General features: G+C 42.2%; 1 protein-coding gene across 1 annotated transcript in view; it reads right to left on the reverse strand.

Moving 5' to 3' along the window:
* The window catches only part of PDCD1LG2 (programmed cell death 1 ligand 2), a 56,708-nt gene extending 46,334 nt beyond the window's left edge, over positions 1-10,374 (reverse strand). The window contains exon 1 of the mRNA XM_003783041.2: positions 10,203-10,374. The gene's annotated coding sequence lies outside the window, so the exon portion shown is untranslated. The remainder of the gene's footprint in view (positions 1-10,202) is intronic.
* Between the last annotated feature and the right edge of the window lie 2,576 nt (positions 10,375-12,950).

The raw sequence follows: 12,950 nt of genomic DNA on the forward strand, positions 1-12,950 counted from the left end.
TATAGCATCTTTCAATTTATTTAGCTTATGTATTTTTAAAAGAAGACCTGAAAGGAACTGCTGACAGGTTGGCTATAGAGTTTGAGAAAAATAGAGAAATCAGTAAAATTTGGGGCTTGCAACACTACAGCAAAGGAGGTACAATTTATTAAAATGGAGAAGCCTGTAGGGGACACAGATTAGGGAAGGGAAACTAAGAGTTATGTTTTCTATAGCTTTGGTTTGCGATTCCTCTTACACATCCAAGTTGAGATGTTTAGCAGGCAAGTGGACAACAGGTAGTTCGGAGTTTGGGGCAGAGACATAAGTCTGGAAGTCATCAATCTATAAGTATTATTTAAAGCCATGGGCTGCATGGTATTACCCACTGAGCTATAGGAGAAACTGTCCAAGGACTGAGATGTGGGGCATCCCAACATTTATAGATCTTTGTGAGGACAGGATACTGTTGGTGTTCCCTGGACTCCTCTGTTCATTGACACAGAGAAAGGAAACTGCAGACATAATGATTGGTATGAAGGTTCTGCAGGCCTACGCAAGTCCTCAGAGAAAAAGAATTCCATCTTAGAGCCATTTTCCATGGGGAGCACATGAAGCTAAACTGCCATGTCTTAGCATGGGGTACTATACCCCTACAGGATACAGATTGCGAGGAAGGGTAAAATGGCAAACAATAGTGAGTATTAACCACGTATTTTATTTTCTGTTTTCTCATGCTTCACCATTCCAGACCTTGCTGATGCAAAAGGGACTGCCAATCCCAGGTGGTTAGTCTAAGAGACAGTAGAGAACTTCCCCCATGAGCACACCTTTCAAATGCAAACAAACAGAGCCCATATCCCCAACTACCTCCTTCACTGGGAACTTTTATATTCCCAGCCACTATCCACATGCCCTCATCACTGCAGGGCCAAGTACCAGAAAGCTAGGGACAGCTCCTAAACCCCAGAGCCTGCTAAAATTATTCACATTAGCTAATCCTAAATCTGTTTACTCTATCTCACCCATGCCTTCCTGTGGAAACCACAATAAAGGCTCTTGCCCACATCTCCTCACCCCCTGCCACCTGGCTGACCACAGTGCTTCCTGGTGGTGTGGCCCCCTGTGGTGTGGCAGAACCTCTTCTCTTGGAATCTATGAGTATAATGCACTATCTTTCCCATGGCAATCATCTCTTAATCTGTTGGCCTTACTATACTTCATAATTATAGTATCTATATTTTAAAACTTGGGGCTACAAAGAGGGAGCAATTAGTAGAGCCACATGGTCCTAAGAGTTGAATTCAGCAGTGCGGAGGTCAAGCATGATCCTGACATGCACAGTGTCGGTGAACTTGGTACAGGCAAAAAAGCTGAATGGGTTTGAGAGAGAAGTGGGGGGTAAAGATGTGGAGACAAATATAAGCAACTCTTTAGAGAAGAATGCTGTAATAGGGAGAAGGGAAATGAAGTAGTAGATATAGGGCAATGGGAGGTCCTCTGCCAGCTGTTTTACTGTTTTTTGTTTGTTAGTTTTTGAGACAGAGTATCACTGTGTTGCCTTCAATAGACTGCCCTGTGGTCATAGCTCACAGCTACTCTAGCTCCTGAGCTCAAGTGATCCTCTTGTCTCAGCCTCCCGAGTAGCTGGGTCTACAGGCGCCCACCATGGAACACCTTGAGAACCCAATCAAGTGCATTCCACAGGGAAAAGTTCATTGCACAACTTAGCTCAGTGGTTCTCAACCTTCCTAATTGCTGCGTTGTTACAAATGGAAAAAAGGGATCACGACCCACAGGCTGAGAACTCCTGCCTCAGCTGGACCTGAAAATACTCTTTCTAATTGAAATATAAATATACCTAGATAAGGTATCATCTTAAGCTGCACCAACAGGCCATGCCAACAATCCTTTTTCTAGAACACGAAAGGATAGCATACAACATAGTTTTAGCAACAAAAAAAGATTCCTGCATCACTCTCCGTGGGCTTTACCTTCCCCTTCTCTCTCACCCTTCCAAGGAGACTTTCTTGGTACAATGCCTCCTTGAGCAAATTGAGGGACACATACTGTTATAAAGGTAATTTCCACCCAGAAATCTCCTTTCCTCGTCATATTTTTTTCTAGGAAAAAGTATAGTCCATGCAGTTAAGAATTCAGGCTCTGCAATCAGACACATCTAAATTCAAATCCTGGTTCTGCAAATTATTAGCCTCTAGCAGCCTTCCATAATTTACGAAAACTCTTTGTGCCTTTTTTTCCTAAAATGCTAATAATAACACCCACCTTAAGTCACAACCTTGAGGGTCATCTTACACCTATGCATTTCTCATCTTGCATATCTAATCTGTCCCCTAGTCCTATTAATTCAACCTCCTAGATACTTTGTGGATGATGCCCCTTCTTTCTTCCATGTTCCTGCCATTGCCTTAATTCAGCTTCCTGTCATTTGTCCTCATAAACTCCCAAACCTCCTCACTGCTATTTTTTTACCTTCTCTTGCTTCCCTCTGCTCCATCCTCCATTTACTGAGGTGAAGGACACAGACTTTTTTTCTTTAACTTTTTTTCAGTTTTGAACTTTTTCATTTTTTATTGTTGAGGATTCACTGAGGGTACAGAGAACCAGTTACACTGATTGCATCTGTTAGGTAAAGGGACACAGACTTTGGAATCATCTTAACTCCTTTCTTCTCTCACCTACATCTGTCTCATAAGCAAATCCTAGAGTCCCTTCCTACAGTGACATCTAGAATCTGACCATTTCCATTCACTTCCACTGCTTCCATTTCTTTCTCTCTTCCTTCCTTCCTTCCTTCCTTCCTTCCTTCCTTCCTTCCTTCCTTTCTTTCTTTCTTTCTTTCTTTCTTTCTTTCTTTTTGAGAGAGAGAGTCTCACTCTGTTGCCCTCAGTAGAGTGCTGTGGTGTCACAGCTCACAGCAACCTCAAACTCTTGGGCTTAAGTGATTCTCTTGCCTCAGCCTCCCAAGTAGATGGAAGTACAGATGCCTGCCACAACTCCCGGCTGTTTTCTTGTTGCAGTTGTCATTGTTGTTTAGCTGGCGGCGGGTCAGGCTTGAACCTGCCAGCCTTGGTGCATGTGGCTGGCACTGTATCCACTGTGCTACAGGTGCCGAGCCAACTGCTTCCATTTCAATCAGAGCCATTATCATCTCTCATGGTGATTTCTGCAAATAGTCTGGCACCTGGACTCTGTGATTCTGATCTTGCCTTCCTACAGGTAATTCTCAACACAGGAGGCTGAAAGATTCTTGAAAAATATGTGAAATATGCTTCTCAAAACCTTTTGAGGGCTCAACCTTCCACATGGGGTAAAATCCAGTCCTTCTGATAGCTCAGGCAAGAGGGTCCTCCCTCTTGGGCCCCATGCTGTAGAGGACCTCACTATGGTTGTGTTCCTCCCAGCAGGGTAAGGTGTTTTCAGGGCTGAGAGGTGTCATCTAGAGCCCTTGACCTTCTTACCCCCACTCATCACAATCTAGTTCCTTGAAACACTGAAATTCCCTCTCTGCCAGCCTTAAACCTGCTTACATCCATATGGGTTCTTCCCCAGATCCAACTTCTAAGGAAAGACCTTGCTGCCATGTGCATGTCCCTATACCCAGATACTTTCATTGCTCTTTCTGCTGAGCCTCCCACACCACCCCCAACATACCCAACAATCCTTGACCACGTTTCCCCTCAAAGTAGTCATTACCATCTGACATACCATATACTTTGCCAAAAGAATATAAGGATTGATACTGAGAGGGCAGAGACCTCACTGCTGTACCCCTGTAACAGTAAATATGCATACAGTTAATACTTTTTTTATACAGCACAGCAGGCAGAATAATGTCCCAAATAATCAAATTTAACTGTGTCACTCTTGTTTACAAAGTCTTCACTAGCTCACATTATTTACCAAGTAAAGTTTTCTCCTTACTATGGCCTGATCTGGCCCCGCCTCCCTTGGTCACATGGAAATACATGTGCATTCTATAAACAGGATCTAATAGCTGCTTGGAGAATTCTAATCCCCTTTTATTTCTTCTGCTCTTATTTACCCTTTACCTCAATTTCTTCATGAGCTTTATGTAGATATCTCTCATTATATGGTCTTATATTCTCCTCCATTCAACATGAGACTTTCCTAACTGCCTTACTGAGTTAGGAAATAGATTGGCTGTCCCTTGTCCTCAATTGTATCTACCCTCACATGTTGGCACTTGACTCATTACTGAAGTCCTTGAGGTCATTACACTTGTGTCTTCCCTGCTAGAATAAGAACTCTTTGTGCTTATTTAGGCCTTCACAATGTTTATTGAATGAACAAAGAGATGAGTGGTTGCATGCATGACACTTTAGTGTAACACTCAGGAATCTGAACTACTGGCTTCCAGTTGGCTCCTTCCTCTACAGGAAAAACAGAAATCTTAATTTGTTTATATTGGTCTAGTGCAAGAAAGAACTTCACATCAATAGTAGCTACTCACAAAGGAACAGCTTGCTAATGGACTGGAGAGGTCATCATCCCTGGTATTGTCAGAGGATCTAAGTTGAAGCAAGGGTTTCCATAAGAGGTGGAAGGTGACCTCTTTTCAACAGTAAGATTGTGTACAAGGTTATTACTCAGAAGAATATTTTCAAGGTATCTCAAACTTCTCATCAATGTCTCTCTAACACGGATTAATCTGTATAAAATCCCTGTCTTCTGGGTTCCTTAGGAGAGCCACATTTTCTGAAGGAGTATGTTCTTAGAGCCTTTAATGCTAGTGAAGTATAAATTCTTTTATCCGTAGGCAAGCTAGGCCCAAAGGAGTCTTTTTGGGAGTTCATGGCCAAAATTAATTAACTCATTGTGGAAGGCACTCCTTAAGCTGGATGAATGAACAGCATGATGGCTTTTTTCCAGGAGACAAAATGAACATGTTCAAACAATCATGCCACCTCTTTAATCTCCCCTTTAAAAATTCGCTTAATATCTATTCTAAGAGGGTGTTATTTTCATCTGAATTATACTGGGAGTGGATAGAAATTGGAAATTTTCAAGTTCTCTGACATCTAGTTCTCTTGACCAGACCACAGATAGTGAACAGAAATACTCATGGGAATTGTATTGGGAGTGGGTAGAAATTGGAAAGTTTCAAGTTCTCTGACATCTAGTTCTCTTGACCAAACCACAGATAGTGAACAGAAATACTTGTGGGTCCTGGGACAAGGTATTTTGTCAATAGTAAAGCATTCTTCAGATTATCATCATCACTTGCAAGGGTGAGTGGCATCTTTAGTCTAAAATTCTCATGAATTTCTGTATGACCACTCCTTTCACTAACCCAAACACATCTCACCTGGAAAAAGTCTACCTAGTTTTTCACTCAGGGTCATCTTTTCCATAAATCCTTCCCTGAGCCTCCCAAGCAAAAGTTTACAGAATAGTTGTACCTCTCAAGATGTTTTTTGTCTGCCTCATATTTAACATTTTCCCTAGTAAAATTTTAGCTCTTATTCTGCCTTTTTTTTTTTTAAATTACAGAGACAGGGTCTTGCTTGTTGCTGAAGCTGGAATGCAATAGCTATTCACAGGAACTATGGATCATAGCTCAGTAAAGCCTTGAACTTCTGGCCACAAACAATACTCTTATTCAATAGCCTTTCAGGTAGCTGGGACTATAGGCCTGTGCTACTGTGCCCTGTTTTTTTCTGTTTATTCTACATAAGAAGTATTTACATCAATTTATTCAATGGCATTAGGAAGTTATATGTTTCCAGAGAAATCAAGACAACATCTGTAAATTCTGAGGACAGGTATGTAAGCAGAAAATAAGAAAATCTTTTCTAAGCAAAATTTATAAGAAGATCAAAAATTGTAGTAGTTGTTAGCAGTTTCACTTCTTGGTTGCTATAAGCAAAGTTTCTTGCTATTTCCATTGTTGAAACCTCTTTCACAAAGTAATAGATGAAGTGAAATTCGTGGTGCTGAAGCTTTGATTTCTCCTTCCTTCCTTGTCATTATCACAAGGGTAAGTGGCAATCTTTAGTCTAAAAATCTCATGAATTCCTATATGACCACTCCTTTCACTAACCCCACACAGATCTCTCCTGGAAAAAGTCTACCTAGTTTTTAAAACTCACTCAGGGCCACCTTTTCCATTAATCCTTCCCTTAGCCAGCCTTCCTTCCTTCCTTCCTTCCTTCCTTCCTTCCTTCCTTCCTTCCTTCTTTTCTTTTTCTTCTCTCACTCTCTCTCTTTCTTTATTTCTTTCAACCTTTCCTTGGTATTTACTATTCAAACTCTACTATACAGAGGTGAATAAGACACAGCCAATGCTTTCAAGAATTCTCTGGCCTATAGAACAACTGAGGTATAGAGACTCCATGGAAACATCTCAAGAATCCTAGCAAATAATTCTTTTGTGCAATAATAGCCAGCATAAAGTATCATTTTTGTGTAACACTTTATTTTTGCTGAACATTCTCAGTCTTATCTCCTGTGGCTCTTCCCACTCCTTAAGTGTCTAGCAGAGCCATAGCTATCCTTAAGGACCTAGATACATACCAATTCTAAAATATCTGATTTAACCACTGTTTTTGAAGCCAAGCGCCCAAGACAGTAACTGTAATTTGCCATGTTTTAAAATAATTTGAACTTGGAAGGCTAGCGAGGTGGTTCACACTTGTAATCCTAGCAACTTGGATTGCCTGAGCTCATAGGTTCAAGACCAATCTGATCCAGAGCAAGACCTCATCTCAAAATACAGCCCAGCATTGTGGCAGGTGCCTATAGTCCTAGCTATTTGGAAGGCTGAGGCAAGAGAACTCTTGAGCTCAGGAGTTTGAGGTTGCTGTGAGCTATGATGCCATGGCAGTCTATCAAGGGCAACAAAGTGAGACTCTGTCTCAAAAAAAAAAAAAATTGAACTTGGATTTCTTTGGACAAGATGCACAGATTGCTCCAGGTCCCCAAAGTGTTAGCTGGATTCACATAGTTTTGATACTTGCCAGTCCCTATAGGCATTTGAGGTTTTAGGGGATCTGAGAGCCAGTGCTCTGTTTTTATAGGCATGTGAGTAATTGTTTGATCTCTAGACCCTCTGTCACATAGACAGATTACCTGCATCCTTAAGATGATAGTCTATTCATTTTAATGGAGCCTGTAAATTTGAGTTAATCTCAATTTTTTAGTCAATAAATGATGATTTCCCATTTTTGCAAATCTTTATATTAGTATGTAAAATTCATAGAAGTGTTCATCTAAGAAAAGGACCTAAAGACATTATAATGTAGTTAGAAGGTTAAAATTTGCACCAATGAAAAAATTATTAAGAACTTCTATAAAAGGAGTGATTACAAAAATCCTGGAGGTCCACTAGAGAAAGAGAGACTTTCCAGAGGGGTAGGATTTGAACATTTGTACTGGGCCTTTGAAACACTGGTAAGATTTGGAGTTGAAGCTATTCTAGTGGGCACTGCTGATGGCTCAGAAGCAGGTTCTCAGAGGTGAAGACACACAGCCTTGTTGAGGGGACAATGGGCAGATTAACTTGGCTGGAAGTTTAAGTAGAGATGAGAATGTTAAGGGCTTAGTGCCAGGCAGAGCTGCTAATGGGGGAAATAGTGATAGTCACTAAAAAACTGAGTGACAACACCAGGGGAGTGTCTGAAAAAGATTAAACCTGGTTTTGTTTTTCAGTATAGAATTGGGAGTGAGTAGAATTGACAGCCAGACATTCAACTGGAGGGTCATTATATTGATCTCGATATTTGGTAACAAAACCCTTACATAGGGTCAGAAAAGGGAAGCAAGGGACAGGAAAAAGAAACGTATTATAAGATGATTGACAGAACAATTGACAATTGATCAGTCATAAAGAGAAAAAGAGAAGCAACAAGGTCGACTGAGGTTTTAAGGCTAGACTCTCATGATGATATTGGAGCCAAAGGGATGTGTGGGAAAGAAGAAATCAAGAACTAGTTTTAGAGCACGGACAATGGGTTCAGTTCGAGTCATGAGGTAATGCAAAGCATTCAAGAAAACTGTAGGTCCAGAGTTTGGGACATAATTTAGGGCTATAGATAAAGAAGTTATTTCTAATGTGGAAATGTTAGCTGATATTGGGGAAAGAGTAAACTGTCTGATGGGGAGAATATAAAAAGAGAGGTTAAAAAGAAAAAGTCTGAACTCAGGAATTCCTCAAAATTTAGAGAAAAGGAACAGAGGACCAGAGAGGGAGGCAGAGCCAAGGTGGCCAGGAGAGTATGAGGAGCTTCCCCTTGGTAGCTCCCAGCCAGTGGGGGAGAATCCCCAAGGCAGAGTGGCTAATAATAGAGAGCTGGGAAGAGTAAGAACTGGGAATCTGCTTGTAGGGTTGTTAGAGACAGCTAGAAGGCATAGAGGTGACTGGCACTAGAAAAACTTTCAGATTCCTTATCTATCCTGGACTTCTGTAAGTTGACCGGAAGATGATGGAGTCCAGCTGCTGTGGAGTGGGGTACAACATGAGGAATGAGAACGCAGTTGTCTCCTGATAGGGTAACCCAGTTATGCAACAAGTAGGCACAAGGTGGATTCAGACATGGGTATGTGGAATAAAAATGGCACTCAACAATCCAGGGGTCACTGTCCAATGCATCGTAAAGCGAATCCCATAATACTTTCTGAAGCACAACCCACAATGCTGTCTCTGAGGACATTTCCAACATCTTTTCAAATCAATCTTGACTGTATATTACACAAGCATTTCATTTCTGGTGATCCTCCAGACATCTCATCAAATAAATTAATTGAAAGTTAACAAGTCCCCTAGTTCAACAAACACCTTATGTGTGTTCCCAGGCACTGTGCTAGGCACTTAGGACTCAGAGAACCTTAAAAAGGTGTGGTCCTTGCCTATCAGGAGCTCCAGTTCAATGCATAGTCTCAGAGAAGGGAGAAATTTGAGCAGAAGGTGTCTTGATGCAGTAGACTAGGAAGACTGGCTGACAGTGAGAGCTCAGGCAATGAAGGAGAATAGACCAGGCACCCATGACAAGAGCAGCAAGAGCAATACTGTCCACCTGCTCATGGACTCGGGCTGGCAAAGGGCTTAGAGGACATTTAAGACTATCAGTATTTGACTCAAGCTACGACTATCAGATTATTGCACACATTGAATATTTTTACTTTGTGTTTTTGTCAGTCTGTGTCTATCATTCCCTACAGAGCCATAGAATTTCAGCGCTAGAAGTCTTGATTATTGCTGATCTTACTGAAGCTTTACTTGTCCACATGAATCCATTGCTCTCTCTCCTCTTTGTGTTCCCGGGTGGTGAGCAATCGATAGCAATAATTGCAGTTTTCTTTAATTTTGCTACCTTTTCTCTACTTATTGTATATGGAAAAACAAACCTTTTTGTAGGCCCCAAATCAGGCTTTTTTTTTTTTTTTTTTTTTGAGATAGAGCCTCAAGCTGTCCCCCTGGGTAGAGTGCCGTGGCATTACAGCTCACAGCAACCTCCAACTCCTGGGCTCAAGTGAGTCTCCTGCCTCCGCCTCCCAAGTAGCTGGGACCACAGGCGCCCGCCACAATGACTGGCCATTTTTTGGTTGCAGCCGTCATTGTTGTTTTGGTGGGTCCGGGCTGGGGCTTCGAACCCGCCACCTTAGGTGTACATGGCTGGCGCCTTAGCCGGCTGAGCTATAGGCGCCGAGCCCCAAATCAGGCTTTTGTTAAATAATGGTACCTCAATAAATTAACAAAATGATAGTTTCCCCCGAATAGCTTACTCTTAGAGCATAACATTAACACAGGCGAGGGTGGCGTGTTGACTGCCTGCCAAGGGCATAATCTGCAACAGATGTCAGTTGTAGGAAAGCAGGGTTTTAAATTCTTAACCATTACCCTTCCAAAAACTCTAAGCTGAGAGGCAATCTCAAGAATAGTTAACTTTGTCTACAGTGTACATATGTGGTAAAGAAAATATCTCACCTCCTAAGACTGCCCAGTAAGAATAATAAGCATAGGAGGAAAAAAGAGTAAGAAGCATAAAAACAAGTGAGAGAAATCCTACTAGTTTTGCATAGGAGGAAATTTGTGCCCTTAAGTATACTTTCTGAGGCAAAATTTCTCCTGCTTCATATGAGGTGGAGAGACGGTATGCATTTCCCCCACCATGGCAGCCTCATCATGGTTTACAATATAAACTCACAAAGTAAGAGACAGTCTCAACCCACTGGATACTCACATGAGGACTTGGCACAGCTCCTCAGGCAAAGATGAGGGGAAAAAAACAAACCCAAAACAAAAACAAAGCAACAAACTCTTGTGTCAGATTCCCTTACAGAAGCCAACAAAGCAAACAGTCAGCAAAACCAAAATCATCCAGCAGTACCTCCAACCCAGGATTCCTTCTACTCGGGACATTAGAAGATGGGTGCTAACAGAAAAGCAGCCAGAATTGGGGCTGAGATATATTAAGGAAGAGAAAAAAAGGTGTGGCCGTATCCCTGAAGCTCAAGCTTTGCCATAGCATTAGAATAATTCAAACCAGAACTAGGTCTGAGGAACTGACGGAAGCAGAGTCTATTGGGAAGTTTTGGTTTTACTTTCAGCATTATTTCTACTCTCTGTGTGCAGGGATCCCTTGAGCGGTGTCTCCAGGGAAGGGAGTGCACATCTAGGAGTAAGAGAGGGAAAGAAACCAGCATGTCCTAGCTATGTGCCAGGAACTTCACACGGACAACTTTTCCAGATTCCCAGGGCAACCATAACAGATGCTTATTCTGTAGTTCAGTAAGCTGAGTCTGAAATCACAGGACTATGCCCCCTTCTGAAGGCTCCAGCGCAAGAAGGTTTCCCTGCCTCTTCCCAGCTTCATCTTCCAGTGGCTCCTGCTCCTTGGTCTGTAGCTGCATCACTTGGTCTCTGCTTCCATCTTCACGTGGCATTCTTCTCTGTGCATATCTCTGTAGGTCCTCTCCTCTTCTTATAAGGACACTGCCTTTAGATGAGTGCCCACCCTAATCCAGAATGACCTCATCTAAACCAGGTGCATCTGCAAAGACGTCATTTCCAAACCAGGTTGCATTCCCAAGTAGACATGATTTTGGGGGGAACACTAGTCAGCCTCATTTCCTTCTCAAAACAACTTGTGGTCTAGATACTGTTACACTCATTGTATATGTGGGAACACAGAGCAGAGACCAAGCAGCATTTTCTTAGTTGCACAGCTGAATTTGAGCTCAGGTCTTAGTGCCCTTAGTGCAAGTTTTGTGGTGAAACTAAAACCAGGTGACAAGGAAAGGCCAAATTAAGTGCAGGTCTATATGACCAATCCCCTTCCGGCCCCATCGCCCCCATTTTCCTTGGGTGATCTCAGCAGAGATGGGGTTTCAATGCTCAGAGTAGGTTTTCTTAGTTACATTTCTCTATGTTTTCTTGTCCTTCCTCTTTGGCTCCCCTCTAAGCCTCCCTTGCCTCCTTGTTTTTCTTCTATAAAACCAGGGCTCTCCTTTCCTCCTCTTGTTCTGTATCCTCTTTTTACTCCATCCTTTAAACAAGAAAGAAGTTTTGGAACAGCTACAAATGGGAGTGGCTACCTAGACCACAAGAATGGGGGTCATGTCTTTGGGAGCTGTCCTTCCTTTGGGCCCCTGCTTCTCTGTCCATGGCTCCAGGCTTGTGGTTTCTGTAGAAGGTGCCACATCCTCACCTGACCCTGCCTTCCTGGCTGTAGTGAGGGGCTGAGGGATGGAATATGTCCCCTCCATGGCTCTGATAGTTTGGCATCTATGGACGCCACATACTACCTGCTGAGAGTGCCCATCCCTCTTTAGCAGTGAGCTGCCCTCTTCATCCTCTGTCTGGGAAACTTCCTCTAGTCTAGGCCCACCTCTCCTCTCCACTCTTTCTTTTGGGCAGCTCAGCTCTGTTTCTCCCATCTCAGAGCAAGGGAAGGCCCAGGAGTTTCTACAAAAGGGCTAAATAAAATTCAAACTAATATCTTAGCAAATGAGCCTGCCTCATAAATCTATGAGCCTATGAAAAAATACTGCAGGGAACATACCAAAGTGTTAATGAGGGCATTTCTGGGTGCAAGGCTTGTAGATAATTTTTAGTTTTCTTCTTCTCCTCCTCTTCCTTCCTTTTTTTGCTGACACTTTATTTCTAAATAGCCTGCCATAAACACAGATTATTTTTATAAAGGCAGTGATGATTTTTTAAAAAGCAGTAATGGAGAGTATGGTTAGGTTGCTAAACAATAACAGCAAGACAACAATTTAAGAATTTAGCAAAGGACTATGTGTGTTTCTAATTTATTCACTTTACCTTTGTTCCCTATGTAATAGAAGATCCCTGAGAGGCATGGCTAAATTGTGTGTGTGTATGTGTGTGTGTGTATGTGTGTGTGTGTGTAGTAGAATCAGACCCCTCAACATAGCATTGAAACTTGGTAATGGAAAATTAAATTTAGGTCATAAAATATTGCATGATAGCAAGCATAATGATCTCACCAGTGTATACAACTAGTCTGTGAGGCCCCTTCTACTTTGTAATAGAGGAAGAGATTACAGAGGTTACCCAAGCTCACCCTGTGAGTGCAGGGCAAATGGGGGAAGAAATGCTACAACTACTTCTGTCCCTTCTTCCAAAAACAGTCCCCCCCCATGCAGTGTAATGCAAATGTAATGCAATGCAGTGTATGTATGTGATGTAATGTGACGTGATGCAATGTGATATAAATGTTCGTGTAAAGTACCCAGAACAGTGTTTGTCACATTGCAGGTGCCAAACCAATGTTAACTATGTCAGGTCCAGAAAAAAAAGTTCAATCTCTCTTTCTCTTGGGGGGGCGGCATACAGCCTGGGGATGACAGTGGAATACACCTGAATTTGGGGGAAATGAGCAAAGAGCAAGAGCTGAGGAAGGGGTGAAAACTGTGAGGAGCCAGCAGTTATGTAGAACCAGCCTTAGCAACATTTTCAAAGTCAG

The sequence above is a fragment of the Otolemur garnettii genome, unplaced genomic scaffold (genome assembly GCF_000181295.1).
Source record: "Otolemur garnettii isolate 467f Iridium unplaced genomic scaffold, OtoGar3 scaffold00006, whole genome shotgun sequence".
Lineage (NCBI taxonomy): Eukaryota > Metazoa > Chordata > Mammalia > Primates > Galagidae > Otolemur > Otolemur garnettii.